Raw genomic sequence first — 6,349 nt, 5'->3', positions numbered from 1 at the left:
TTGCCCGGGTTTTAGAAGCTGTTGTGCTTGGGCTTAGGGAGTTTAAATGCCTCTTTGTTTTCTATGTCACCCTGTCATCATGATACTTGAAGATACATTTCTGGGATTCCAAATTTAGGTAGTCTTAATTTCTTCCCCTAGTGGAGTAGGGTTTGGGCAATTATATATTTAATGAGCCAGGTTTGGAAACCCCTGGGATATTGGGAGGAGGACAGGGTTAGGATTTGAGTATTGATTCTCTTCTAGATGGCCATGATGACTGAGGAAGACAGTATGGTACTCCGCCAAAAGTAAAGGTGCCAAACATGGACTGCTGGGTTCTGCCATTTATAGCCACCTAGTATGTTCCTGATGCAATCCCAAGGAGGTTGGGCAAATACAAACACACTGCATGTAAACCACATATAAGTTAAATTTTGCTGAGATAAACCCAAAAGACACATTTTAAGTAAAGGACACTAGTGAACATCAGTCTGGGGCCTATTCAGTGAGTCTTTTTAGTCAGAGTTAGTAGAAAACATATTGAACATGGCAAGGGCACAGACACCAGCCCATCAGGGGTGTCTCCCAGAGGTCTCTTACTGTGCCAGATGTTAATTCTTCAGTTATTGAATTTTGAGGAGATGAGACAGGGACCAGGGGAAGGGGCTAGGGCAGTGTTCATTTATGAAACAAGGTTATTCTCTCTTTTTAAAATTACTTCAATAAGAAAATCATCGTATTCATCATACCAAGGATTTCACAGGCTGTCTCTGTGAGAGGGCAGGATGCAACATCTTGAGAACCACACTACTAGACTTGTTTTGAGGATTAAATGTGTAATAATGTATGTAAAGTACTTAGAACAGTCCCTGGAGCAAAGTGAGTATAAAATAAATGTTACCTACTATTGTTATTATTGTTATTAAGTCATTAATTTCTTTGAGCCTTAGTTTTCTCATCCATGAACTGGAGATAAAAATAGTGAAGATATTATAAGAATCAAATGCAATGATGTAGGTGAATACACTTTTATAGTTGTAAAAGGTAATGCAAATGTTAATTGTATTAATCATTATGCAGGGAGGAGAATGGGCAGAGGGGAAGAGACAAAGTCTTCAAGGACTTTAAGGGGAACCACTGTTTCTGGACAGTATGAGTCTAACTTGCACTGAGTGGGCCAGGGGCAGCAGTAGGGGGTTCAGGGAGGGTTGGAAATGCCCTACCTCGCTTTAGAATCTACTGAGTGCCATGTGCTAAAATTCAAAAGGATGATTCCTATACCCTGAGTACAAGGGTATGGGAGTTAAATTTTATTTGAAAACTACTCAGAGCCAGGTACTGGGTTAATAATAAGTGTAATAATTATTATGGTAACAACAGTATTGAAAAATAGGCTGGGTGCAGTGGGTCATGCCTGTAATCCTAGCACTTTGGGATGCCAAGGTGGGAGGATTGCTTGAGACCAGGAGTTCAAGACCAGTGAGGGCAACATAGTGAGACTGCCTCTACAAAAAAAAAAAAAATTAGCTGGGCGTGATGGTGAGTGCCTATAGTCCCAGCTACTTGGGAGGCTGAGCTGGGAGAATCACTTGAATCTAGGGGGTCAAGGCTGCAGTGAGCTATAACTGTGCCACTACACTTCAGCCTGGGTGACAGAGTGAGACCCTGTCTCAGAAAAAGAAGAAAAAACTAAAAGAAAAAAAGGAAAATAGAGAAAAACTTACATTGAGTGCTTAGTTTGTGGCAGGTGTTTCATCTATGCCATGCATTATAATTCTCTGAAAATCCCTGTGGAGGAAATAGAAAACCCCATTTTGCTGAAGAGGAAACTAAAACTAAAATAGTTCCTTTTCATTTTGTTTTTGTGTTTAGTGCTTCTTACCCTCAGCATACAGCCAGACTGACAAACCCAACCCCAGAAGTTCACAAAACTTTTGTTCTGTCGTTTCTTTTGGTTTAAAAAATTTAGAAGTTGTAAACACGCTGATTCACCCCAGCTTGCAGTTGGTAGTAACTGCAGTTTTCTCTGCACAATGTTTTCACTTCACCTAAACAGAAGAATTGATGCAAGTTTTTTTAAACTGGTAAAACCTTGATAAATGTATTGGCATTAATAGGAATCATAAATTAAAAAACTCAAAAGATAGTTATATATTGAAACATATGCAATATTCTGATATCTCAGAGTAAAAATTCCAACTGTCTTCAAAGACCTACAAAGAGATCAAGGCTAGAAGCATTGGAAATGTGAATTACATTAAGACTGACTGCTAGCTATGAAAATAGCTTGAAATACCAAGAAAATAGAACCAGCATGAACAATCATGTCCCGCAAGGCCAGAAGGCTGCCTGCCACTTTTCTTGGGCTTACTGAAAATTTTTGATAAGATAGATCTGGACATTTCTTTCCAATGGTGGGTCTTTGATAAGCAGCCTGGTATCATGAACAGATAGCATTCATTAACTTTCCATTCAGTCCATTTTAGGAAAACTCACTTTGTTCATTTTTATTTATAAAATAGTTCTTTTAGGATAATACATTGTGCATGAAGTAGATGAATTAGATTTCACACAATATATGCATGCTGTCTTTTCTATCTGAAAATGACCTGAGTGTCTCAGCATCAATTGCTCTGTGTTAGCATCTCAGTTGTGATGACAGCTTTTCCGTGATTGAACAGCATTCTCATTTTTTGCCTATGATCACCATTCATATGCTTGTGAAAGATGCCTGGCTGGCAATGGGGCACATGGTGATGAAAAAAAGATCAGAGACATAAAAATGTACAGCTGGAAAACATTCTAGACATTATCCAGTGTTTCTCAGACTGGAGTAAAATATGGACTTCTTTTAAGGGCAAATTTCTAGGGCCCTTTGTATTGGCCTACATTATTTATAATATTTAAATATTTACATCTATAAAACCAAGGTTAAGACTAATGTGACATAATATTTTGCTAAAAATTTATAATACTGAATTTAATACAAAAATATAAAAAATGTTTGGGCTTTATATGTCATTTGAAGATCTGATTCTTTTGATCTTGAACATAGTGGACCATCATCTGAGTCCTTATTATTATTGATATTATCTTGCCTTTAAAAATAAATTTCTATTAAACCAGTAATCTATTAAATGGACTTATAAAGGTATATTTCAATATTGAAGATTTAAAACGTTTCTCTGTCTCCTAGACTGGGATGCAGTGGCATGATTTTGGTTCGTTGCAACCTCTGCCTCCTGGGCTCAAGCCATCCTCCCACCTCAGCCTCCCTAGTAGCTGAGACTGCAGGTGCATGCTACCATGCCTGGCTAATTTTTTTGTAGTTTTGGTAGAGACGGGGGTCTCACCATTTTGCCCAGGCTGGTCTCGAACTTTTGGGCTCAAGCAATCCACCCTCCTCAGCCTCCCAAAGTGCTGAGATTACAAGCATGAGCCACCACGCCCAGCTTAAAAAGTTTCTTTCAACCAAAAAACAGGTAGGTAATAGGTGTCACATTTATCCTAATGATCTATTTCAGCTGGTGTATATAAGCAGTATGTTGGCTAGCAGAGTGAATATGATTCTGACTGTCACAATGTTGTTGTTTTTGTCAGCATGTTCAATGTGCTTTATGATACTTAAATTCTACCACTTTTATTCTCTATTCAAACACTCTGAACCCTTCATTTAACAGTGCCACTGAGATACCACGTAACTTACCTTGTTATAAATTTAATCATTTATTTATTACACTTATATTTTCCCTTTTCTCATTAGCCTGTGAGATGGAGCACATTATTCTGTTTTACTATATTGGATTGAGATAATTAAGTGAGTAACACATGTAGAACAATGCATGGCACCTAGTAAGCATTCAATAAATATTACTCTTATAATCCTTTGCAGAGTCTGAAACCTAAATTTATCTAAAAGATGCAAAGAAGCAGCAATTACAACCTTAGTATAAGAGATAGATACAGCATCCCTATTGCCAAACTTTGTTTTGGAATGAGCTGGATCACACATTTAATGGATACGTATGTTTAGGAAATGGAAATTCTCACAGAGATGTTTGTTAAAGTTGCCATCATATTTATTTTGATGTAATGATGTCCCCTCTCCCCATTTTTCTTAGATTCTTTGGCGACAGTGTGGGGAACTTGGAGCTTCTGGTAAATAGTAACCCCAATTCTAATTCAATTCTAATTCTGGGATAGGGTCCAGTCAGGTCTGTTTTTGTTTTTATCCTTTAAATGAGCCAGGATCGAGAACTACTGAGTTACATAATATATGCATTCAGCCCATTATTAGCAAAAATGACATAATCTTTCTCCACCTCAGTTTTTTCATATATAACATGAAGATTGGGTGAAGTACTTTTTAATTAATTTTTTTAGTTCAGGTACCACAAGTTTGGCTAGCAACTGTTCTTCTTCTATGCATAAATATTTCAACAAACTTAACTCTCAAAAATTATACAAGTAATTCAGTTTCATTGTAGAAAAATTAAGAATAAAGATAAGTAGAAAAGGAAAAATAAAAGCCATTTATTGACATTTTATAATCTTTCCATACTTTCAGAGTGGGTATATTGTATGTGTGTGTTAAACTTATTATTATTATTATGAGCGTTTGAGAGATTTTTTAACAATATCTGTCTGTTAGCTGAAAAACTGAGCAGAATAACATATCAGTAGTTTCTCTTGTTGTTTTTAATGTCAAATAATCATTCTCCGAAGATTCAAGGACATTCAATGCCTGTATAACAGTAGTGTATGTTTTTAATTATTTGGTTTACAACAAATAATTCACAGCTTTATAAACGATAAACTTCTTTTTACCCTCATTTATCACACTCCGTTTCCTTAAGGATTAAAGTAGCACCTTGATTGTATTCTGCACCTTCGTCATTAGAATTTTCTCTCATCACATTCCATTTAGTATGTGAGTTTCTAGCTAATGTGTTGCATGTTAGATTTTATTTTGCAATTTTTTATTTTGGAGATAGAGTCTTACTCTGTCACCCAGGCTGCAGTGCAGAGGTATGATCATAGCTCACTAACCTCAAACTCCTGGGCTTAAAAGATCCTTCTGCCTCAGCCTCCTGAGTAGTTAGGACTAAGGCATGCACCACAATGCCCAGCTAATTTTTAAATTTTTTTTTTAGAGATGGGGTCTCACTATGTTGTCCAGGCTGATCTCAAACTCCTGGCCTCAAGTAATCCTGCTTGTCTTGGCCTCCTAAAGTGCTGGGATTGCAGGTGTGAGCCACTGCACCTGGCCCTGATGTGCTTTTTAAACTATGTGGGTGAGAATGTTTACCTGAATTTTGGGGTTAAATCTGTAATCAAGGAACTATGCATGAGGCAAGATGGGTGCAACTTTGAGAAATTTAGTTTAATTCCACTTTTTGAAAAAAAGTATTGTATACCTTTCATAATGGCTTGAGGCATGAAACTTTTCAAGGGAATTCTCAATTGTATCTTTATTCACAAAACCCACTAGAGTGAAACTATAAACATTATCTCTTACAATATTTTCTTCTGCTTCTTCTTCTTTTGTGTTTGATCTCTATCTAGTATGCAATCTGACATGAAGACACTTTCTACCAAACCTGGAATATTTGGATTGTATTATTTCCCTGCTACTGCTCTTTTTTATATGTAGATCAATTTTGAAAACTGGGTTTTAAGGGGCTGATAGTTCTTTGATAAAAATATTATATGTTAGTGCTGTCTGTCATACATGACACATTTTTTCTGTCTCACTGCCTAACTAGAAACTTGCAAACATTATTTAAGTTGGAGATAGGGCTCTGGACTAGAATTTGTGTTTTTTCACTTTACCATTTGGCACAGTTATCAGTTGAGAGCTTGGAGGTACCATTGTAAAATATAATTGTTTATTAGTTTAAGGAAGACCATGGGCCTTCCTGGCTCCTGACATTCTGTTAGCATGTTAATTCAATGAGGTTGCTAGAAAGTGTTAGAATATGAAATTCGTAACTACTTATACAATAACCACCTAGTGAGAAAAAATGAGTGTTTAATATGAGATGAAGATGTATTTTATTACTTGCTAATTGACCATTTAAAAATGGATACAAAGAACTAAAATTATAGTTAATAATGCAAGTGTAAATATAGGTCCAACTTTAATAAACATATCACTTCCTTTTTCAGATGCTGCCCACAAGTCTGGGCTATTTATAGTTTTAAACCTTCTCTTGTACCATTCACATCACCAAAGCTTCTCTTGTTGAGGTCACCAGTGACCTTTATGTTGCTAATCCCCTGGTCAATTCTAAGTTTTCATCATCTTATCAGCAGCATTTGGCAGAGCTGATCATTCCTTCATCCTGGAAACACTTTCTTCATTTGG

The sequence above is a fragment of the Pan paniscus genome, chromosome 5 (genome assembly GCF_029289425.2).
Source record: "Pan paniscus chromosome 5, NHGRI_mPanPan1-v2.0_pri, whole genome shotgun sequence".
NCBI classification, from domain to species: Eukaryota; Metazoa; Chordata; class Mammalia; order Primates; family Hominidae; genus Pan; species Pan paniscus.
The sequence above is the reverse complement of the archived record's forward strand: the minus strand, read 5'-3'. Positions refer to the sequence as shown.